Source organism: Vanessa tameamea, chromosome 7 (assembly GCF_037043105.1).
Source record: "Vanessa tameamea isolate UH-Manoa-2023 chromosome 7, ilVanTame1 primary haplotype, whole genome shotgun sequence".
Classification (NCBI taxonomy): Eukaryota; Metazoa; Arthropoda; class Insecta; order Lepidoptera; family Nymphalidae; genus Vanessa; species Vanessa tameamea.
This window is the reverse complement of record NC_087315.1, coordinates 4,811,354-4,838,409: the sequence shown is the minus strand read 5'-3', so window position 1 is coordinate 4,838,409 and position 27,056 is coordinate 4,811,354. Positions and strand designations below refer to the sequence as shown.

General features: G+C 30.5%; 1 long non-coding RNA gene across 1 annotated transcript; it reads right to left on the bottom strand.

The window, feature by feature from the left end:
- Nucleotides 1-13,062: 13,062 nt before the first annotated feature.
- Nucleotides 13,063-14,119, bottom strand: LOC113401205 (uncharacterized). Its single transcript, XR_010309182.1, has 2 exons — nt 14,001-14,119; nt 13,063-13,810 (listed from the first exon to the last, which is right to left on the bottom strand). It is a non-coding gene; the product is annotated as an uncharacterized LOC113401205 (long non-coding RNA).
- Between the last annotated feature and the right edge of the window lie 12,937 nt (nt 14,120-27,056).

Sequence of the window (27,056 nt, the reverse complement as noted above, 5' to 3'; positions counted from 1 at the left end):
GAACTGTATACAATGGATACGTATGTTTTCCTTCCTTATAGAAGCCGCAAATTTAGAGATCCGTAGACATAAAATTGTCGTGAGTAGCAATTAATTACTATGGAAAATGGATATTATATTTTTAATATTTACTATTGAACCGTGTACCTAAATATAAATTAATTCCTTATTGATTAATCAAAAATCGTGCTATTAATTTTATATAAATATATATATTTTATATCTTATTGTTTTGTTCCTCCATCTAAAACAATATTATTATTGTAAAATAAGTTATACGTACCAGTTTATAATAAGTACCAGTAATAGTTAATAAAAACCCAGATTTTTTATACTTTTTAATGAACTGTTGTGTAAGTGGATGGGGACAAAATTCAGACGAAAACTATGTTTTTCTTTTAATTATTATGATTTCACATCTCTTCCTAACTGTTGGAAAAAATTATAAAACAATATTATGTATAAGATAGAATAATATAATAAACCGTATTTATATATAGTATTTTGATTAAGATCTTATATTTGATTAAGAATACATCACGAGTTATTTCGCAGTAATAAAAACAAAGATTGAACTAGCTAAACATTTACCACAAAGTTATATAATAACTCAGTTATATGTCAATTTATGTTAAATAATCTTATCAAAATGACATCTAACACATACAAATTCTTTATCGTAAACCATCTTAGTACAAGAACCAAAGAGCATTTTTCTCGTAAATTAAACAATGAGTTTTATCATGAAAACAGGTTAAATTAAAATTGTAGATCATGCAATTATTTATAAAAATGATTAATATTAATTTTTCCTAAGAATCGTCATTTCTGAGATATCACTATTTTTCCATTTTAAACATGGATGGAACATAATATGGATGCGTACGTCTGATGTATATAATATAGATACATGTAGTTAGCCGTACGGTCCGGTATCCGGTACATAATGGATACTTTTCTTCTAATAAACAAATTGGTGTGGGACGACCTCTATTCGGTTCTTGGACTATGTTGGAAACCCCACTGCCATAACAAAACTAACCTTTAAATTGCATCAATATATTATATAAATATAAATATAAACTTTATCTTATCATACAAATGTTATATCATTGAATGAACTAAACAATTCATAAATATGTTTTGAATATTTCAATTGTAAATATTTTTAGCAACAACAGTCACAAGGTCACCATCATAGTGTCCAAGGTTGGTGGCCCTTGGTGATGTAAGGAATGGTTAATGTTTCTTAGAGCGCCAATGTCTTTGGGCGATGGTGACACCACCAGTAACGTCTAGATGACCCATTTGGTCGTCCATCAGTCTTTTATAAGGCAAGATACTACAATTCAAAAATAACATTTAATTTTAAAAGTCGTCTCGAGTTCGTAGGTACAATTACGATATTGAGGAAGATACTACGAGTAAATACTCGCCTTCTTAAATTTAGATTTATAATAATATTATTTTAACGTCCAAGCTAACTACCTACTACCGTTTTATTTCATATTAAAGCCATTATAGATTGTTATCTGTTTATGATATAGTGATTTTATCACGATCGCCAGATCTTTTGTAAAGCCCCTAAGTCACTTATATTTCATTAAAGTAATTATTGCATATTATAATAAATCCTTAATATGATATTTAACAATAGTATTTCTCAAGTCGGAACTGTCTCGTAACTTCTGAGGCTAAAACAGTGTCTTAATACAAAATATATTATTTTTTCAATATTTAGCCGTAAGTGTGTATTATGCTTTATTTATTTAATATATTTTTTTATATTAAAAAGAAACGTAGACTGTTCGATATATCTACGGATTGAGTCCAAATCGGATGCTTTTCATTTGTCATACGGCACTTAATTTCATTTGACGAAAAATACAAGCAATGTTACACATTAAATATTAAATAATAATAATAATACATATTAATTATTCTGGAATGTATCTAATACTTGACACCACATACATTTATTACAAGTGCTTTTATTTTTGTTTATCAGATATATATATATACAATATGTTATAAAAAATATTAACATATTGTATATATATATATATAATGAAGGATGTGTTGAAAATACGTTTTACGGAGTAAACGAATACCGAGATATACTCAATTTCATATAACCAAACTGTGTCATTCGACCGATTAATAGGTTTATATGACGCTCTAATAATCTGAAGATCAATCTTTTGGATCAAATTGGCATTTTAAATTAAATTGAATCGTAACTCATTGAATGGTTTGACGCACTGAAGCAAATTCCTTTAAATCGTTCACTATCATTTCGTATAAATGGTCACCGTAAACTGATGACCAGCTGATGACCAGCTGATATATTAGCTAAATATACAAACGAAGCGATAATGTACAAGCGTGGCATTACAAGAAAGGCTTTTAAATGACCTTCAGCATTATGGTGTTAAAGGGAAAGCTCTTTTTTCGTAGTCAAGACAAATATGATATCGTAAATTCTACAGAGATCAATTTTTAGCTCTTTCACATTCTTTATATATAAATGATCTGCCGTTTTAAGTTCATGGTACTTACAATATAGTATTGTTTGCTGATGATATCAGACAGAAACCACTATTTGTGACGATTTAAATAATGCATTATCAAGGAAACGGAACCGGTTTAGAACAAAATTTTTTAAACACTAAAAAACCCTGGCGTATTGTGTTTACTTTAACTCCATGTTTAGATAATAGAAATCTCAGTATTTATTATACCGCAATATTTTTAGGAATTACTTAACATTTTGAATCGAAGCTCTAGTGGATTTTCTTTTTGTAAACTCAGCTCAGCAGCATATAGTGTCAGGTTGAGAAAATAAGTTTTATAGTATCATGTGTTTTGGGATAGAGATTCAGACTACTATGCTATAAAACTCTATCGTACTGTTTGTAATCTGGAAGCTAGAAACTTTCGTTGGGATTTTTTCAACTAAGTAGGTAAGATTTACGGTTACTTTACAATATTCAATCGATCTGGCAAATTAGCTACCAGATGGTAAGTGGTCACCACTGCCAAAACAGTAACTATTATGTTGCTTGCGATTCAAAAATGCTTGTAAGTTGTACTTGAATAGACCTGATTTTTGGTATGGATTTTGGTAATGCCGTGAACGTTCTTTAAACTACTTAAACCTATTTTGGTTCATAACAAATCTTGTATAGATTTCTTTTTATTTTGTATTTTAAGTTTATATGATTTTATAAGTAAGATTTTAACACTGGAAATAGGTCATATTCATCCTTCATTGTTTTTTTTAACCGCTCTCTTACACGAGTTTAGTGCACCTTAAGGCTATCCATTTGTATGCAGGATATATTGGATGATATATTGCTGTGTAAGTTACTTTAAGACCGTTATTCTTCATCGAATTTATGCTAATATTATAAATAGTAATACTTGTCACTTTTTACTGATTATCAACTTTGCTTGTAGTTAGGTAGTTTTGCTCGAGCTAGGCTAGACCACCAATTTACTCATCGGCTAGCCAGTTAATTTGTAAACATAAATTATAAACTAAAACTAAGCAAATACTTTGTATTTTTATTACATTGTTCCGGTGTGACGAGTAAAGCACTGTAATTAATAGTTTAAGACAACCCACGTCGTTATATTCAATTTGATCTATTGATTGATAAAGTATTAAATTTAGTAAAGGATTATTATATATATATATATTGACAAAAACAATGAGCCACTAAATTTAACAATTCTTTTATTTGTTCATGATGCAATTGTAAATAAAAATGAAGTATGTAGTACGCAAGTAGTCTTTTGCAAATGATTCGACTTTACTGAAATTTATGAAAAAAGTACCTCCTTAATAGGTATGTACCTTATATTAAAAATATATATAACTTACAAAAGCTCTCACTCACGTCAATAAATTAAAGAATATTCGACAGTTCCGAAAAATGCAATTCCCTTATTTGGTATGTTAATGAATGTCGAACTCAGCGCTTTTATTATAGTTTGCAACGTCTCTCTGGTATATTGATATGCAAATATATTTGACAAAACCGTTTTCGAGTGTGAAGCGTTCGTGTATTTTGAAATGGTTCATGAATTGACAAAAGAGAAAAAAATAAAGATTTTACAGAAATCCTATAAAAGTTAGTCTGTTGATTTAAGTAGGTTTTTAAATAATAAGAGAATAGCAACACAGATCACTACATTGCTTCCTTATCAAGGGATTACTTTGAAATGATAAACTCCGCATACGTCATAAGAGGGTATGAGATCTCTATGAGCATAAACACTTTAAATCACTTATTATTCAGTATATTAAATTATTTATTAGAAACCTTTAAACAATTCTAAAATATATTCATTCTTAACCGATATTTTAGACATTTCATTATATATTGTTTATTTATATGTAATATCAGAACACCTTACTACTATTATGTGCTCAGTATGGTAATTAGTTAACGCATTTTTTAAATCAAATTCAACGAGTTCGGTTCACGAAGAGATGGAAGTTTGTAAATTGTAACGAATCTCAACATTAAAATCACTAACCAATTAAAATAATTTAATTACATTTCATACTGACCAAATTATTATATACAAACATACAAAAAAAAATTCTATGTAATTTGAGGAATTGATTTACATATTAAGAATAATTCGTTATAAACACGTAAAATTGTTAACAAGTCTATTCATATAAAATTAGTCACAAAATACTCGAATCAAATCAAAACATACTTTATTTAAATAGCCTTTTACAAGGACTTTTGAATCAAAATTATACAGAATTATATTAAACTTTAAATTAAAGTTAACAGCAGTTCGGAATGTATATTCTAGCGAGATGAACCAGCAAAAAACTCAGTAGTTACTTTTTTCCAACATTTGAAATAGAAATTTACTTCAATCAAATACAATACATTTGCCTGAAAGTCAACTATTATCTTATTTATCATTGTTTTTTATCAAACGATTTAAATTTATGAATTGGAAAAGTTTTAAATATTTTATTATTGAATACCTTGCCCCAGGAAAGATTTATTGACTTCGCGAAGCCGGAAACTTGGCGTTATAATATAATATTAAGCTTATCCTTAATTCTCTTGTTTATACAATATTTAATTATCACTGTTCTATTAAATGTTAAATATTATTTTGAATTTTGTTGTTTTATTGTGTCGCAACTATAAGTATTCCTACTTTGTTAAAATAATTCCGAAGGGATTTACGAACTCCAAGATTTGAGTGACACAGCATATAATATTTCCTTTTGCACTCTCATATTCCGATGGGACGGCAAATCCGACACGACCGGAAAGAGTTCAGGCGCAAACCGTGCGCGTATCTTACTTTCTGGGACACAGGAGTGTACACTTTCGACTGAAAAACTCCTGGCTGTTTCTGTTTTTCGACAGAAAAACAAATGTACTCGATGGTAGGGCTTTGTGCAAACATATTCTAACAATCAAACATTGTTGGTGTGTGCCGGTTTGAAAGGTGAGTGTGCCAACATAACAAGGGACATGACAACATCAATGGTGATCACTTACCATCAGATGAGCAATTTTCCCGCTCGCCAAGCAGTATCAATATCAGTTGTATTTCTGACCAGGTGTTCTGAACCAGGAGCTGTCTTCCTATTAGCGACAAATGAGGATTTCATAGAAATTTCTAATCTTATGCGCACTGTAGCATCGGTTACATTACGGTCATTACTAAGAAATAATTTTGCTTCTCTATCATTAGGAAATGTAAATAAAAAAAAAACAGTAAACATCCTATAATCATAAATACTTTTAATATCGGAAGATCATTTACATATAATAGAAATAGAAAAAAACTTAAAATTGTGGAATAAATATTTTAGCACAGATCCAGATGAATTCATTCCATTAATAATAACCTGTTGAACTCTGACTTAAGTATGAAGGAACATTATTAATAGCTTTACCTTTAATATTGAAATATAATGTTATATTTTGTAAGCGTTTCTTGTTGTAGATAGTATAAGCTTTTATGCTGTTAAACCGAATTGCTATGAAAGCATTTGCATCGAAATGGACGAGAATTTGAGATATAAGGGACAGTGGTTTTTTCAAATATTTTATCAAGGCCTGAAAGAAATAGACCTTTAATTGCCAGCGATCACTTCTGGAAATTTAAAAACTGGTAAAATTTAACTACATTTTAATAAATGTACCTAATTTATTTGGCCAAACTCTTGTTGAAAAGGTATATACGGAGTTATGATATATATCCTATTCATTAATTCAATTTCAGTTATTTTAGTATTGAGTATTTACCATATCAAATGGAACCTCAATAAGGTATTTAGAAATTTTACTATTCAATCGTTTAGCTGCAGCTTATAACGATTATTATATTTTTATGTGAGATGTTATTTTATTTGGTGCTTTATGAAAAGAACCAATAAATTTACAACTTATAATTCCGTATTCGTATATCTACTACCTCTTTTTAATTTGATTGGTAGCGTTTACTATCTATTTCTAATTTGTCTTAATTTTATCATCGGAGCTTAAGATTGTAGTCTTTACATATAAAGACTACGTTACGTACTACGAAAATGCATACTTTTAAAAGTTGTGGAGTGGATTGTTTTAAAAACTATATTAAGATTCCACTGCTTCATACTAATAAATCCATACAAGTTAGTACGACAGTACGTTCGATAAAGCGAGCCACAATGCCATTTCGAGATTTACAAACTACTATATCATTTCGTACTTATATTAATGAACCACCACGGATAGCGTTCCCTCTTAGTGTAAAGTGATAATATTAAAGTAAGAAGACATAGGTTTTGTAAGGATTTCTAATACCGTTACTTTTAACAATAACATAATTCCATACAGAATATTTACATTACATTACATTAACAGCCTGTAAATTTCCCACTGCTGGGCTAAGGCCTCCTCTTCCTTTAAGGAGAATGTTTGGAGCATATTCCACCACACTGCTCCAATGCGGGTTGGTGGATACACATGTGGCAGAATTTCGTTGAAATTAGACACATGCAGGTTTCCTCACGATGTTTTCCTTCACCGCCGAGCACGAGATGAATTACAAACACAAATTAAGCACATGAAAATTCAGTGGTGCTTGCCTGGGTTTGAACCCGAAATCATCGGTTAAGATGCACGCGTTCTCGATCATATCGGCTCCCTGAGTCATATCGGCTCAACAGAATATTTACATACGAATTATTCACGTCAATGCCTTAATTATAAACAAATAAAAATCAATGCGTGAAATGGCGGAAAGTATGTTAGCAGCATTTCCCCATACAAAATAAAATTAGTCACATTATAAGCGATTCAGTTACACAGTTTATGATCAACTTAAATCTATAAATGGATTTATTAATGATACATAATTTAAATAGATATACTCTAAAATCAGACATGAGCATAAATTTAAATTATAAATATAATAATTCTGTCCATCTATAAAGGCATGTCAATATGAGAATGCACTTATTATAAATTTTTGTTCCTTTTTATTTCATAATTCAATTTATTATTTTTCTTACTGGCTTATATCACGCAGTCTCTTTTAAATACAATGATTTTAAAAATATATAAAATAGAGAAATAACAGTTCTGAACTCGAAACTCGAACTCTATAATTCTCTTTAAAACTTGTAATATATATTTTTAATATAATAAAATAATGTAGCAAGAATATTTTCCAAGTTTACTTAGACTGTGCCCAAATCTCTAAGAATTTCGCATAACAAACAAACATGAAATGTAATTTAGTACAAAAGCAACGTAACTGCGAAATAAATTCGTTCCACGTACTCGTAATAGTTATGCATGCGAGAATCTGAGCAGATGGCTTAAGTCTCGCTTGCTATGCCTAACTCTAACCGTATAATGCGGTTTATCCTTTGTTTACCCACTAATAATGCTGAGCTCCTTGTGCAAATTGGCTGAATCTGGAATAGAAAGCTTAGAATGTTTATACCAGCTAGAATCTTATATCGGTGGTAAGTAGAAATTACGAGAAAAAAATATTATAAGCGTTGCCAACCAAAACTATTAAATGTAGTCAAGTTACTTTAAAAAACTAAGTTTATTTTGAAAGTTCGGAAAATTTATTTGAAAGATTATCAGAAAAAACTTTCTCAACTCACATCAAACTCTCCTATTAATTTTAAATAAGATTAATTTAATCTTAAAGAAAAATAATTCATGTTACAGTAACAAAATCTTTCTCATCATTCATATTTAAAATTGTTATTATAATTATCTGTCGTATCTATATTTTTTACCGATATACAATATATAACCTTCTTCGTTGATCTCTAGTTCTATTAGAGAAAACCGTGTCCAATCAAACGGCTTAGGATATTAATAAGACTTTTTAAATTCACTGATTACGGCGTTATTATCGGGTTTATATTAACATTTAACTCTACTTATGTATTATTATTTTGTTTGCTATGAATAATATACAAGGCGATGTGATTTAAAAACAGCTCGTGTTAATTACATGAAGCGAATGTTGAATGAATTATAATATATTTTCTATAAATATAAGATGTACATTGTATTAGCTTAATCAACAATAACGGTCTATTTATAATCTTGGAGCGAGAGACTCCCTTGAATGAATGTTTTCATCAAACTAGGAATACTTACAGTTCCGTCATAATATATTTACAATAAAATAATGTATGTTCACAGTGACATTAATCACTTTGATAGAATCAGTGATAATCACCTTATGAACACGAGAAGTAAGGATAAGCTTGAAACGCCTAGATTCCGACTCCGCAAAATCAATGATTCCTTGGTTTGCCCCAAGGTATTCGTTTCTATGATAAAATTCCGCAGATATTTTAACTTAAATCGTTTGTTAAAAATCATTAATAAATAAGGCATACCTACCTATTATTCAAAACTAAAATATGTATAGATGGTAAAAAAGCGTGGAGATTATAATTGTTGACTTTTAGGTGGGATATGGATATATTGCATATATAATTGTATTTTACTGACATAACTTGGTATTTCAAATGTTGGAAAAAGGTAAATACTTAGTTTTTTTCCAGTTCTTCTTGGTAGTATTTACTTTCCGAACCGTGTTTAACACAGTTGTGTAAAACGACGATTCGAAATTGCTTATAAAAGTTTACTTTAAAAAAGTATATTTTAATTTTGTAACGATAAATTCGGTTCTTCTTTCTATAAATTAATTTTCAAAAATAAGTTAGTTTTCTTCTTAAGAAAGGTAAACATGCTGATCAAAGGCATAATACGAATTCGTCTTATTCACTTCAAATCCAAAATCACTTGACCAATGAATGGAATTTAATAATGAGGGTTGGAAAAATAATAACAAACGAACATAACTTTTAATAACTATTTAATATATAACAAAGTAGGAATTGAAGTAAAAATCTCTCTTTTAATTTAGCTTTTTTGTACGGTATAATATCTCATTATTTACAAAATACAAGTTTTCTTCGAGAGGTAAAACGAAACGAACAACTTATTATTAGTTAAATCTATTTAAATATTGAGCTACCAACATTTTTAGTTAGATTGCATTTATTTAAAAAAAAATACAAGTTTAATTTTATATCCTTGCTAATTAGAGTACCGTAGTCAAATAGATAATCAAGGGTCGTCGTCGTCATCTTCGTCCATTATTGGACATAGACATATGACAAGGTGCGCTCTGCCAAGTTCCCGATTCTCCGAATTTGTGGACTAATCCTGCAGTTAGTGTCCACTGTTCGGCGTCGTACGTCAAGACAGGTAAGATGCATTCATTGACAACTTTAATATTTAAATATTGCTGTAAAGGCGACGTAAAGGCTTGACGAAACTTGCCAAATGATGTCCATCCCAAGAATATTCTTCGATCGGTTTCTTTCTCAAAATTGGTTCCACATACCATCTGCTAGACCTTTGGTATATAGAACATTTTAGGTGCTTCACAACAATTTACTATTTTTGTATGTTGCACCTGATGGTGATCGGTCACCACCGCATCTAGTATGTCGCTTTAATAAGAAATATTACCCATAAGGTGGTAAGATGTTATGTCTCTAGTACCTAAAGTTACACTAGCTTACTCACTCTTCAAATAGAAACACAACAATAATAAGTATTGCTGTTTGGCGCTAGGATATCTAATGAGTAGGTGATACCTACCCAGACGGGCAAAAACAAAACCCCACCACTATATTTTTATTTAATGGAAACTAATAATTAAGAAAAAAGCAGCTTACTATATATTTCTGTAAGTCTACGGTTAATGTAACTGCAAATAGATTTCTACAAAATATTTCAAAGATTAACTACGGAATTCTTCGTTGTCTCGGTCTTTCCTGTAAGATCAACATTCCAAAACGGCACTAGTTTTTACAAATTAAAAAGCCTTAAGAGAAGTTATTTAAGTAAGAATACACACATACGTACATAATAATCATTGAGGATTAAATTCTTGTCATTTTTTTTAATATCTACAATCTGAGACATATTCATATTATACAATATATAAACAAATATATATTGGCTGGCCAGTTGGTCTAGTAACTAGTTATAAATAAATATTGGACAACATCACATACATTACTCTGATCCCAATATAAGTAGCTAAAGCACTTGTGTTATGGAAAATCAGAAGTACATCAGAATCAGTACCACATACACCCAGACCCAAGACAACATAGAAAACTAATGAACTTTTTCTACATCGACTCGGCCGGGAATCGAACCCGGGACCTCGGAGTGGCGAACCCATGAAAATCGATGTACACACTGCTCGACCACGGAGATCGTCAGAGTTCGATCAGATCGATCCTGTTTTTAGTTGGTCGTCCTGTTTTCAAACGCCGTATAGAATTGCCACGTCACCCGTCAAATTTGGTATCTTAACAAAGTTATACCCTTTTTGATACCTGTTGTATTAATTATGGTATAAAAATTTTCGATTCACTTAATTGTTATTTTAACGTAAATCAATCATTAATTCATGAAAAATCATACATAATAATAGATATAATTTTGTCATCATTATTGTTATTATCATTTTATAAAAACGCAAAACAAAACAAAAAGAATAAATTACGTAATTACAGATAATTATGAATTTATATCTCATGGCTATCGGACTAAACATTATTCATAAAACTTGCAAGAAAAATTATTGTCTCTGACATTTGTTAATTGAAATACGGGAGTTGGCTGGATTTACGCGGACTCCTTTGTGATAAAACGGTGTATTGTGGCAGCGTTCGCTTCCAGATCAAATTAAACTGGACTCAAAGTGAGCGCCGTTGCTTCATTAAGAATGTAATCTCTGCTCCTGGGTCTATTAGTAAATTAATGTTTAAGATTACTAAATTGTCTTAATTTTAAAATGGCAAATAATTGTATGATTTACGGAAAGTTTGATGTAATAAAATATAACATTTAAATTAAAATTGTTCATTTTTATTTCGATTTTTAAAATAACAATAAAATAAGCAACCATCGTTTTCCGATTTGTTTAGCCAGATTAATTTTAACCCGCAATTTTCATCAATTTCTGTGAAAAATTTCTCATAAAATCCATAGTGAAGACTGCTTAATTAAACATGGCTCACAAGAAGCATTAAGTCATTATACAAAACTCAACTTTACCAGCCATCACAACAATCCTTCAAATTACATATAATTAGAATTACCAAATTTACTCATATGAAGGGATATCGTAATTTTTTCGATGTACATGTGTATTTATTATGTACATGTTAATTTTTAATGCTACATGATGCTGACATGCTATATTTTCTAAAATACCAGCCATTTTCTTTGACATCATACAGCTATAAACTACTAAGCCGATTATAATGTATTTTCACATGTTTTCACGAAGAACGCGAGTTTCAAATAGAAGACAGCATGTGAACTATAATCATTTTTCAATTTTCCTGCTGTTAGAACATCAGTCTCACGAATATGTAACATTGTAAGCCTTTACTTTATAATGCGATCGATTGTGGCTTAACTTTTCTTTACAATACTTTAATTCAAATCAATATCTTAAAATTTCAATTTCGTTTACCTGTGTACAAAATAATATTTAAAGATATTTCATGCTACATTGATATCGATTTAAAATAAAAAATCTTTTCAATAATGTTTAACACACGACAGATGTATTTTTTGAAGTAATACTTAATAAAAAAAACATGAATGAAACCAGTTATAAATAATACCCTGACGTTACAACCCGTCTGTCGTAAATGTCCCGCTGCGCTGCTCGGCAAAAGTATGAATTTGAACCTTCACCACGCTCTTTCACTATGAGCTCTTGAATAAACATGTGTTGAAAATTCTTCCGACATATCTAAGTTTCTCGCGTTATTTTAATTTACCATAGAGAGCCGAGATGGCCCAGTGGTTAGAACGCGTGCATCTTAACCGATGATTTCGGGTTCAAACCCAGGCAGGCACCACTGAATTTTCATGTGCTTAATTTGTGTTTATAATTCATCTCGTGCTCGGCGGTGAAGGAAAACATCGTGAGGAAACCTGCATGTGTCTAATTTCAACGAAATTCTGCCACATGTGTATTCCACCAACCCGCATTGGAGCAGCGTGGTGGAATATGCTCCATACCTTCTCCTCAACGGGAGAGGAGGGCTTAGCCCAGCAATGGGAAATTTACAGGCTGATTATGTTATTATGATCATAGAGCACGAGATGAATCAAATATACATATTGAATACTTGGAAAAGGCTACTAAAATTTAAAATTTAAATAAAACATACTTCGTTTATTGACCGGATTTTCTCGAATCATAACCTCATGAGCATGATACTATTTGTATATATATACTTGTTATTTAGTGAATTTTATCAGAGTATAGTCAGAAACTACACGTCCCTATGTCAAAGCGGCTTGATACATTTTTAATTAGCAAACGAATGAAATTTGTATTTGGATTTTATCCTTTAAATAAAATAAATGGATGACTTTTAAAGTAATTGAATTATGGTACTGTGGTCTAATAAAGTATACATAAATGTAAAAAAAATTAAAATATGTGTTAATAATATTTAATCTCAATTTGACAAGAATATACTTTTACTTTAACGTATTGTTCCGTTGCTCTCTTTACGTTCCTGTATAAAACTGTTTTCAGTGAAGGCAGCTCTGTTCACAAAACGTTTTATTTCTTTAGGCGCTGCACGATCCTCTATTTTTCTCCGTTTTTACAAGCGACACAATTCGGCTCTAAATCGCATCGGCAAACTTTAAAAGGGAGTGATCCGTCGAAAACCTTATTGTAATTCCATAAAACTTTTACATTACCTTCGATATAAGGATTCTCAGATTTGTTTCTTATTTCAAATGACTCGCAGTAAACCGTATCTCCAATCAAAGCCGCCTGCAGTATAACATCTTCGCCATTTAAATTAATCTCGCACTTCCACGGCGTGAAAGCCATATAAAGATATATTTGTGTTATTTTTACTGTTATGATGTCTTTCTTACCGCTTGCAAATGTTAGTTCTTTCGCTTCTGCAACCCGAGGGCAAAAGTCTGGTCCAGACATGAGAGCAGGAATTTGCGGTGGATATATCACGTTGTCGTTGCCGCAAAGTTGTTTCGTACATAAACTTTTGGTGACACACCATGTGCAAGTATTCTTAGAGATACATGAAGAGCAAGATGTAAATGTTCTACAATGGTCTTCTTTCGAAGTTATCACGATATCTCCTGCTAGGCAAGATAATACTGAAATTGAAAGTATCAAGACCACTATCTTTGGATGTAACATTTTGTATCTGTAAAACATAAAGATGCTCCTGTAAATATTATAATGACAATGGGGACAAAATAGTTATAATTTGTATTTTTAATTTGAGTAAAAATATATTAAATTAAAAATCATTTCCTTTTTATCAAAATTAATTAATAATTGACCAATTCCGCAAGACTATTGTGCATACTGCACGGCTGTGCAGTTAGACTCACCTCAGTCCGATTATAAACAAATTTGATTGCTCGATGAATATTGTTTATCATCAGATGAATCAAAAATTTACTGAGAAATAGTGACGATTGACGTCTCACTATATATAAGTGCCGGTTATCAATGAACGCAATATAAGAAGCATATAGCATTGCCGCAAAACTATTTAATATCAAACTTCAACGACTGTTTGAACGTCCGTCACAAAATATACTTTAATTTCGTCCAAAAAATCTACATAAATTTACCTTTTCACATAAAACGTTTAGAAGCTAAGTATACAATATTTCAATATTAAAATGACTTGTATAAAAACATCGAAACTTTTTGCATTTTATACTTTGTGGTTTAAATGTTATCAGACAAAACTCGATGTGCAATGACGTCTAGTTAACTCAGCAAGTACTAATCTTTGTCAAAGGTCAATCATAGCGTGTTATACTTATAAATAACATTAAGATAACAAATACGTAATGAGATCGTGATCGTACCTACACAAACACGTGTTAACTATTAACATGACCTCTCATAATGTTTAAACTTTCCAAGATGTTCAAGGAACAGCCCGTAAATGTCAGTTCGACTAAGATATTATTTTTCATCCATATTGTATTACCGTATCATAACAGGAACTAATTACATCCTAACTAATAATACAATGCGAAAATGAGATTGTTTGTTTGTTACACAATCGAGTTTCAACTACATAACTGATCATCATTAAATTTTTCACATAGTACCATAAACCAGTTTTACTCGGAAGTACAGAAAAAGGCATATGGTAACTAACACCTGCCCCAGTTTACGGCCACTTAGGGCAGACCAAATTACAGCCTGAATCTAGTAAGTAAAATCAAAATCAAAATATACTTTATTCAAGTAGGCTTTTACAAGCATTTTTGAATCGTTATTTAACAAACTATATTAAGTGAAGCTACCACCGCTTCGGAATGTAGATTCTCCCTAGAAGAACCAGCAAGAAACTCAGTAGTTACTCTTTTTCAACGTTCAAAAATACACTCATGTTAGTTAAATAAAATTATATATGTATGTAATATATCCTGTCTGGAAGTCAACAAGTGTTAATTCCACACTTTTTAAATAAAGTTGATGATAAAAAATGAATGATTCCCAAAAATTTCGACACGAATTATGTGCATACATTTAATTCTATACGTTCACAGCTATTTTAATACGTATTAATTTCTTTCTTACACTTGGTACCTGTTGATTCAATATCAGCGTACTCGAACGACAATTTCCATTAACAAAACCTACTAGCGTTTCGTGTTTAAATTAAATGTACACACAGTAGCGAGGCATCCTGATTAGACAGACATTTCCAATTAAACTGTTTGTATTTCATTCCAATACTATTATACACTGTTGTTCGACACTCTTATCGAATTGAAAGAAAAATATTTTGATTAATAAGTTATTCGTGTCATTTCTGATATTGACTGTAGTACTGTAGTTATATACTGTGGAAGCATCCACTCAACCAATTTTGAGCTACGGTGGCCAAGCTCAAAGATTACCTTTCTGCGCGGGAGATAATTTAATGCAAAAGTAATAATTATTATTAATGAATATTGACTATTATACATAGCATTCATATTGCATTCCGTATAACCATATTTAAAAAAAAAACAAAAGATAATATTATAAAAACTAAATGTGACACTGTCTGGTAAAAAAAACATACAGGCACACTAAATTAAAAAAAACATAAATTAAGGTTAAGAAACACGAAAGATACGAACAACATATGTGGAGCTGGAAATATAATAATAATCTAAATAAATATTTAAAAAGTATCTGGCAAACCTAGCATCTCTATTGACCCACTCTTTTTATTCAATAGAAGTACAGTTCGAAATTAACAGAGAGTGATCACTGCATGACCAGCGGTTTTTGTTTCTATCCGTAGCACGAGAGTGTCACACTGCCAACTTCCTAAATCCAGGTTGCTGCTAAATATAATACGTAATAACTCAACAACTTTTGACCACAACCTTTTATCTAATTTAATAGTCTCTCATATTACGAAGTTTTATTATATGAAATTACAAGAATATTCAACTCACGCTCGTCACGTTAATAGTTTTAATTTAAAGCGAGTGAAGTGCATCTAGTTATGTATATAATAATAAGTAGTAAATACTAAAACCTACTCCGAAAGTCGCTACAACTTCTGGTATAAATTTCATGTATATTTATCTAGATGTTTTTGAGTTAGGCATTACAAAAATAAACTAATTTATTAGTATAGATGTACATTATATACGTATATAATAAAATATCTTCAAAGTAAATATGAAAGAATGTTAATAAGGATAGGTGATGATTAATCAAAGAAATAAATTCTGATTTAAAATTTATAGAACCGTAACGTTAATTAGAATGCAATGAGCGCAAATGCTTTATACATAAACACTACAGGCGGAAACGACGCCATCTTAGTGGCGCCGCGACATCCTTTAAACACAAACTACGTCCTTCCGACGTACCGCACGTCAAGCGATGCCGTAAAGAAATGTTTATTGAATCACTAGTCTGATAAACCGAGATAGACTTTAAGCATTTTAAATGACAATCTTGTAGTTGTTGGAAGCGTTTCAAAGACATTCTGTTAATAACTTATTGAATAGAAGGAAGTATCTACTTACTAAAAACTAATTTATTAATTTCAGTCCTCGATCTCGTACATTCCTCTTCTTTAATTGAGTAGCTCTTTACAGAACATATAATTCCTATAAAAATATATATAAAATAAGTAAGTAGTAGACCAGCAGTAACTTTAAATTTTATTTAAAAAAGAAATAATGTTTCATAAAATAAATCATAAAACTTTATTGTATGACTAACTTTATAAAATACAATTACGTGAAATATAAAATCATTTAAATTTTAAATCCTTCAGGTAACAGAAATATTCAACGCTATTATAAAGGACTCGTCACACTGAGATACCTGGCTACATATCTTCGAGTGACGGGTTTACGACACAGTTTTACCAATAACGAGTACTGATTGAAGCCCGTAAACAAGCAAGCAAGCAGGTAGATATTCCGTAAACTCGAAATAACAAAAAATTTAAAATATCGCCTTGAAAACATGGTGATCATCAGTAATGGGAGCAACCAAGCCACTGGGTTATTTTTTTTTATTTGAGCCTTGATATTTCCTATACTGCCCACCATTTTCGGTTTTAATGACTCCCTATGGGTCTTTATTCGACAACTGCCTAGTGTGATAGTAGCCTAAGTTTTTCTCGAGTAACAAAGCAGCCGTCACGTTACAAATAACGCGAAACGCTTATGTTATCTGTGTTACATTTTACCATCACTTCCAAGTCTCTTCGTAATTACAAAATTCCTCTCATATCTTATAAGACGCTGTTTATTTAGGGCAGAGTAACTTTCCATCCTACATTTACTGTAGTTTTTCGCACTCAAGATTTTAGGTTAAAATTATGTATTTACACATATTATACTTCAATAAAATTTCTACGTATTTCACGTTTCTTCATTCTCTATCTAGAGCAGTGATTCACAAAGTGGTCCAGGTGGACCCCCAAGGGGTCCACGGGAGACTTGCTGGGGGTCTACGTAGGCGTGAATAAAAAATGGGAGTCCATAAGATGTTAATGGGGATTCACGAAAATGAATCTGCTTCGATAGTAAAGAGCAAAAATGTAAGCATAGTTTTTATAAGGGCCTACCTACATTGTTTGAAGTACCTAATTAAGCAGATAATATTTTAATAAGGCAAGCGACTGTTACTTGTCCAAACTTGCGTATTCGATATTACATACAATTTCGTGTACAGACTTGCAAAGCGCTATCCGCCCGACAATGCTTAATGCTTGTTCAGACATGAACTTGATCACCACTATAAATACTTGATGCCAAAGGTACCTATCTTTTTTTTTACGTCATCAGTTTAACAAATTCATAGATTTTAATTGCTGAAATACTCGTAGGGTTACTAAGTATAGAATTAAAAGCACCAATATTAAACAAATTTAAATTTAGTTCATATTTTAGTGTTTCTCTCAAACTGTGGTTACGGACACATGCCAATAGGTTGGTCCACGAGAAAAATAAGTTTGGGAACTACTGATCTAGAGTAACAGTTTAAAAATATATATAAAAATAAATGTATTTTTTTCTTAAAATGTATATAGACTGTATAAAACGGCCATTAATAATAGTTTTTTTTAAAGAATATATAATTACTTTTTAACAATATTAAAAAATTAAACAGCAGTATTAGGTAGTGCTATTAGCCATCTGGTGAAATAACTACCCTTTTTAGTGTGATAGTATAACTGTCACTTAAATTTTTATTTTCACCCAAAAAATTATTATTATTTTGTTTAATAATATAGATAATTTTACTTTTAATTTAATTTATCAAAACACAATTTTTATATAATATTATTGATTACATAAAAATCCGAAGTAAAGGAAGAGCTTAAAAACAATACCTACTGTATTTCAACTCTGTTAAACTGACCTATGTTCTTTTGCAGCATTACAACATTATACGTTAAATTAACATTATTTGGGTAGTGTGCAGTAATTAAAAATATTTCTTTACCTACAAACCTCTGCGTTTAATTAATCCAATTTTTAATAAAATAAACGTAACAAATATATCATTTGTACTTTTAGCTTCCTTTCGTCGTCTCATGAATACCTAGACATCTTGTAAGCCCGACCGTCACTCACTCATACTAATGGGTTCAGATATTAATTTGAAGTGGAGGGGCGCACCTACGTGAATAAATATATTATACTCATATAAAAATTATATTATATATCTATGAATATTACCATTAATTCATTCTATTTAATTACTTAAATTTTTATTCAATAGTTTTAAACATACCTTAAATGAAAGCTTAATTTTTTTTTCAATTGACGCATTCTATAAAAACATCGCAATATTGTTTGATACAGGATATTCATAACAAGTTTATAAGAACGTAGAAACGAGGCTAAGTTATACCCTACCAAGAGCCAAAGGTATATTATCTGACCCAAACACTGAAATGAAAGTATTACAATTAAATACGTTCAGCTTCTTTCACATTTCTTAACACATTTGACAAATTTGTAAACAAACACAATAATGTGACAGAAGATTAATCAAATATAAAAAAAAACTTTATCACGTTTTTTTTTCTAGTCATTATATAACACTAAGCCTCATCGCGATTGAGGTGTACAAACTGTATATAAACCGGATAATATTTAATATATTTATTAAGTTAAATATTATTTGTACAACTATCTGATATGTTGTATCATTGTGTGTAATTTCAATAAGCTCGTACTAAAATATGGTATTGATAATAAACAATAAAATAATATGATACAATGAATAATTTAAGTTATTATGATAACAAACAACAAAAACTTATAAAACTTCCAAAATAAAAAATTATAGAATACATTTTTATTTTAAAATTAAAAGGCATAGCTAAAGACCACAAAATTAAAGCGTTTGAAATACTCAACGGCCATTAAAGTCTCACCCTGTGATTGAAACAAAGAGCTTCCTCATTTTCATCTCCAGCTACAGATTAAAAAAGCAAAACTCTTGAAACCATAGAGAAACTTCTATTTTTTATTAATTAAAAACATTACCTTCGGTGAGTATGTGTTGTGCTTGTTAAAAGTAATAATTAGTCAACATTGCATACAATAGGTAATGAGTCGAGGTGCGCCCTAGTGGATAGAACACGTTTAGAACGAGTTTATATATATGATTAATTTAAACTTATAATTTATCTCATATTCGGTGCTAGAATGAAAAATTCCTGAGAAAACCTGACATTGTTATCCCCCGGCTGACATTGGATCAACGTGGTAAAATAAGTTCAAGCCTTTGTTTAAATATGAAAAGGCCCAACAATAGTACATTTACCGGATGGTACTCATGTATAATATAAAACTAATCTAATAGCACCGGATGCGTTTTTCTTGAATGAATAATTAAAGTCCATGAAATATATTTTGAAGAATATGTATATTTACCATCGCAGTAACAATTAGCAATTCTTATATGTTTGAAGAAAACACAATCACGCGGCACCGAAACATATGCATGGTTTTACATACTAACGTAGTATAGCGCGGCGTTTTCGACTTTTATATGATCGAACGTCCAGAACGCAGACCAGACCAAACCAACCAGACCGAGGCACAATGGTATGAATCTATCCAACTTCGAGACTTCGGACTACTCCTTAGAATTCCTTGAAGAAAAAGAAACAACCAATTTTTATTGGCTCGGACTGAGGTTGGAAACCCAGAACCTTCAAACCAACCAACCAAACCAACGAGGCTATCAGATATACCTATATTATAAAACAATAATATCCCAAAGTTGAATGAACCAAATAAATTAATGTATTTCGTAATTTTAAATACTTGTTAAGATAAAATTAATCACCGACTCGAACGATTTCATTAAATAACTTGATATATCACCGGAATAGCCGCTGGCTTTGAAGACAAAGGAAAATTTGATTAAATTGGAAAACTGATCTCTAAATCGTTGGATTTGATTTATTATATATTCTAACAGCTACAAGTTATTGAAATAAAAAAAGTGATGTAGATATATATAATAAAAAATAAATATATTCAAATTAGTTTTAAATTTTTTCAAATTACATTTTTTTTTTTCTAATAGTCTATCTATCTAATAAAAATAAGAAGCAGGTAGGCAGAAACAGTAATAAGGAAGACAAGAGTAGTTAAAATTAGAACCTAAACAATTAATTAAAAAATTAAAAATTAATTAATAACAAAAATGATTACATAAAACAAATTAACATATATTGATTTAATAATTCGTTAATGATCGTTTTAAAACTTAAAAGGGAACATGAAATATATATACATAATCAGCCTGTAAATTTCCCACTGCTGGGCTAAGGCCTCCTCTCCCGTTGAGGGGAAGGTATGGAGCATATTCCACCACGCTGCTCCAATGCGGGTTGGTGGAATACACATGTGGCAGAATTTCGTTGAAATTAGACACATGCAGGTTTCCTCACGATGTTTTCCTTCACCGCCGAGCACGAGATGAATTATAAACACAAATTAAGCACATGAAAATTCAGTGGTGCCTGCCTGGGTTTGAACCCGAAATCATCGGTTAAGATGCACGCGTTCTAACCACTGGGCCATCTCGGCTGGATAAAATTATTTTGGGCATATTTAGTTTTTATAAAAAATATTTTCACTTCCAAAATTCAGGGACACACATTCATTAAAATTTGGAAAATGTCGGGCAGTTCGTATTTTTTAATTTTCATAAAACAACAAAAGTATTTGCTATTTTTGCGGATAAATATTAGCTTCTGTGTTATAAATATATGAATCATAACATTGAACTTCAACAAATTTCTATCGTAAAAAATGTATGATATATTATAGACCTTCCATTTCGTGTGAAATTTTATTTTTTGCAAAATTTTTTATTAATGCACAAGAATACTAACACGGATAATTACTCAAAATCTTGTTCTTCTTAGTGGGAACCAAATCAGAAATTATAGAATTTATAGTTTGATAGAAGGTGTCAACTGCACGGGTAATATCACAATCGTTAAATACATCGTACCAATCTACAAACTCCAAAGCTACATTGATCGCAACATAATCTGCTTGACTAAACAAAGGTATTGTACGTGAACCATATTTATCGCGTTTAGATGTAGACATCGATACACATGACATCTAAATTTTAGTCACGTAAACTTAGATTTTAATAATAAAATCCAATAATTACATACATGTCATTTAGTATGACGGTTAGTATTGAAATCTTAAAATTTATTTTTCAAGGCAAATTACATCAAGTGTCTTATGATATTATTTTGTATTACATATACCACTGTAAACAACATATTTTTAAAATCAGTTATTATTGTACTTATAGACTTCATTTAAACTAATAGCCGTTCTTAGAAACGTTGTGTACCGGATGTTTTATTGAACAGTAATGTCTCCCTTTCTTTCTTCATTGATTTGACATTTGAAAAAAGAAAACACACAATCTAATCATAACCGAAGATTGGACCGAAGGGTTAAGGTTAAGGGGCCCTGGCAAGCAAAATTAAATATTTTCATGTGCTAAATTTGTATTTATCTGGTGTTTATGATGAATAAAAAAACTGTCACATGTCACTAACCCTAAACCTAGAAGCAGCGTGATGGTCTAAGTTCTAATTTTTTTTGTCTAAAAGGAAATAATGCCTTAGATTAGCCGTAGAACAGTTACAGGCTGTTATTTTTGTCTTTTATTTATTTAATTTCAAGACAATTTTGATAATGCCTGAATTATATTCTGGATATTAATATTTTCATTTAAAGATTCTCATAATCTCATTTTCTAATAGTAATCTCTAAATATTTAGAGTTGCATCCATCAATTTCAATAGCAAAATTTATTTAAAAGAGCACATACAATTTTAAAATCTATCATTAAATATTGATATTTAAATTTCTCCTCACTGAATAATTTAACAACTTATCTCTTTTTCAACTTAAAATCGGAGCGTTCGTTCAGTGAGTATTTACGAATATGAAATCGTTATAGTAGCAGCCATGCAGGCGGTTGTTTGCTCCGACAGACATTTTGCAAATATAATTATAAGCAGATACTTGATTATGGGGCACGACGCTTCGAAAAATAAGACATTGAATATTGAATCAAGTTTATTAATATAAATGCAATAGGTTTTTTTTTTCAATTAATAAACACTGATAGAATTTGTCTGCACTTGTCTTTGTCTCAACAAAACTTTTTTCACCAAAGGTTGTTTGTGTGTTTATGACAAAGATAGAGTGTCATCTCTTCTTTACGCGTCGTTCAATAAATTAAAATAAATAAATATCTAAAGCAGGTTTAGCGTAAACCGAGAAAATAAATATCTCAATGAACACACAGTAGCAATACGGCAACCGCAATCACTCAATCTATTCATCAAAATGTACTTAATTCTGTTAGGCTCATACAAGTTCCTTTTAATCGACATTTTATAGGATTATATTAAGCTGCAAGCTATCACCGGTTTGTAACATAGAATATACTGAAAAAACCAACATGAAACTCAGTAGAGTATCTACTTTTCCGAGAATTACATTTATCGAGTAATAAAAATATCATGAAACTGTGTATAGTATAGTAAACAAGAGATGTCAAGAAAACAATCACAATGTTGTGTAATTGTTAGTGATTATCTGAAGAATTGCAAAGTTACGTACACAAAAGTAAGAATTGTTTTTGACGAAACATAACAATTCGTCTTTTCAATGATTTCAGTAACAAGGTAATCTGTGGTAGAACACGAAGACATTCAGATGAGGTATCTCGATCTGTGTCTTGTTAGCAGAATATAAATATAGTTGCCGTTTCAATCTGTAATGTGTAATACTTTCTGTGGCCTTTAGTTTGGATGCCAGTTTTTTGACGTCAGTTGATATTCTCGTCTGATAACTCTCACTATATCTTTAGGTCCTCGAGTATATATTTGTTACTCACGTAGTTGGGTATATGACTCTCAATGTCTTGCCTTGAAACTTTTAAAAATCTCTATGTTGCTATTGCTAGAAACATAACAATGATGGAAATTTTAACAAATCATTATTATATCTATATTATCAATATATTTGAACAACGATTTTGAGCTACGAGTGACGTTACATAGAAGTGAATTCGAAAATTACGAAACGTTTTTAATAAGCACGCTTCTGAATTACGACTCATAGACAATTCTATCATCCGTCAGCAAAATATAAAGGATATAAATTACCAACCAGATACCGAATTTCATAATTTAGGCCGCCGAAAACGAAGTTTGAATTAGTTTTGATGTATACATCACATGTTTGTTTTTAATTAAATAATTACTTATTAAAATAATGGTAATTGAAAGCTGAAGCAATGGAATAATTTATAGCAAAGTGAATTGTGAAATTTAAATTAATTTATGCAATATTATTAATTAAATTATATAATTATTTTGTTCGGACACTGTGTTGGTCATTCTCCTTTAATTTAATTAATGATTACATTTAATTTGTGAGTTATCATACACATTTAACGGTATGCGTATGTTATCGGAATCAAAAAAAAGGAATCCAATAAACAAAATTCAATCCAACGAAATCCATAGCATATTTATTTAGAATGCGTGACCAGTTATAAAAATACAGCTCCGTATAACAATTTCAATAAAGCAATTAAATACCTACATAAGTGTAAATCAATTTAACGTTAGAAAAAAAATACATAGAATTAATCAAAATCTTGGTATAATTCAACATTAATTAATGCTCGATTAATATCGCAATCCTGTCTTAATTCCTGTCTTCGCCTGCGAGGAAGTTGCGTGTACTTTAAGGAGTCAAAGTAGAAGTTGTGGAAGTACTGAGAAAAGTACCTTATAATCTTAAATAATAATATAAACGTGAAAGTGAGTTCGTTTGTTTGTTACGCTTTCACGTTATACCAACTTAATTTCTTCATGATCGGTTCTCAGGGTAGAGAATAGGACATACTTACACGTCTAAGCCGCAGGCGGCAACTAGTCTTGAATAAAAGTAAAAAGTAAAGTAACAACCTGTTCCCCCACGCTACTCCATTGGGCAGTTGGGTACACATGTGGCAGATTTTCATCCAACACATGATTCCTTGCAATGTTTTTCGTCACCGCTGAGCACGAGATGAATTATAAACACAAATAAACCAAATGAAAATTCAATGTTTGCTGGGGCTTAAATTCGCAATAATTAATCAATATACATTTATTAATTTCTAATGCTGAAAAGGAAGATAATTTTACGCTCGATTTAATCCGCATGCAATTTGTTTTGAGTTTCCACTTCATCGTATTTGATCCAAGATAAACTTTTTCCTTTCATAAAATTTAATACGATTTAAATCTAGCAGAACAAAGTCTTTATGATAATTAATCTTTTGTTACTAAAGTTAAGTGGGTTTCAAGCCTTTATTTATACTTAATGTATATTAATCGAACTTTTTCAATGTTTGGTTTGGATGTTCAAGTCTCTGCTAATTTTGTGTGTGTGTGTGTGTGTTCGAAGCGATACAGTCATATTATCCTTTATGAATCGACTGTAAATTATTTTTTTTGTATTTCTAAAAAAGTCTAACGATATGTGTATAAAATGTAAAAGTTACAAAATGTGTAAAGAGGAATTTTAAAATTACCAAGACAACATCTCGTACGAGTATTAATTCGGAAAAGCTAACCGCTTAATGTAAACACACTTCGTCTCATAAAGATATTTGTTCTTTGAAAAGCCCAATGTCGATTTATGAAGTAAACATTTAGAAATACAGTCTTCATAATATGTTACACATACAGCAATGACGTTAAACATTTCTATATGAACTATAAATTCTCTACTTTTTTTACGCTTTTTTATATTCGAGTAGAAGTAACAAAGTTAGAAAACTAAAATTCTTTTTAAAGAGATGAAGCAATCCAAGGTAGGCATTATCGAGTCTTGTCCGGACCGCTCAGGTGTTCCCTCTATGTATTTTTCTCGTCTAATGAACACAAAGTTGACGTCGGAAGAGTGAAAAATATCTCGTTATAAGAGAAGATTCTGCTTAAAAACTAAAAATAATAAAATTATCTTTACCTGTCAACGAGCTGCTGGTGCCTCTATTTTTTGTCGACGAATTTACTATCTTTAACAAAATCTTTTAAGTTTATGTTTAGCTGAGTTATTACTTATAATGGAGCAATATGTTATATAAATAATAATAAATAATTCGTTGGCAATCTTATAAATAAACCATGAAGATTTAGATTAGTTCAAGCCCGACTCCGACTATTAAAAATATTTCCGTCGAGAAATTTTCAGTAGAATCTGAAAGTTGATAATGTTTACACTCCCGTACCTTAGAAAGGACATAAATTCGTTGGTTCTGGGACTGAACTCTTTCCGGTCTTATACACCATAACTGCAAGTTACGAAGTCTCTCCTGAGAATGGCCGTGGTGGCCTGAATCAATCAGGTGGACCTCAAACACAATAACGTCTTTACACATATGTATATAGTATGTTTAAGTGGAAGTATCCCTTATAATTGAACAATATTCGATGCAAAACGTTTAATAAAAATATTGTAAACATTTTCATCTTGCAAATTTAAAAATGCGAGACGGAAAAATATATTATTTAAAAAAATTTTTGTTTTTTTTTCCACAAAAATGCCTTAAAAAAAAAGACGTTATGTAACTTGTCCTGCAGATTATTTTAAAAACATAACCATTTTATCAGCTCTCCAAAAATGTATAACAACTAGGAACTTAGTTCAAAACAACCGAAATATAATGACCACAAAGGACTCTGGTGGAAATTCGTATTCTTATTCTTGATACTTTTTTTTAAATAAATTTTTGAAGTTGCATTTTTGACTTATTTTGAAAAAATCTATAAAATGTTATAACTCAAAAATGGTTCACTTTTGCATCATGCATATGGGGGTTAAAATAATCGCAAATAATCACCCCTATCACCTCCTAACGGGAATACGTCGAATTACCAATAACCCTGTATATACATGACCAAGCTTACAATTGACACTATTGAAAAGCCATTTATACGAATGAGTTATATGAAACGATCATCTTCATCATTGCATCAAGGGAATTTTAGGTTTTATTTATGAATAAAATCATATTTATGTTTAAACTGTTTAGCAGAAGTATATTAAAACTATATTGTGATACAATATTTTATTTTAACAAGTATTATTTTTGTCGACGGCGAAGGTCGTACGGTAAAACTTAAATTAGTTTATGGTTACTCTTTTCTTTAATATAAGTAATATAAGTTGACGTTGGAAGAGTGAATTAAGTATATTCCGAAGTAAATATATACGAATAAGTTAGCTTAGCCTGTCTTTCGTAAACTATTAAATAATATATATCTATACTTCTTGTTTTCCGTTGTTTTTATGTGTAACATTTCTCTTTTCGCTTTCCTGCAATCTGTA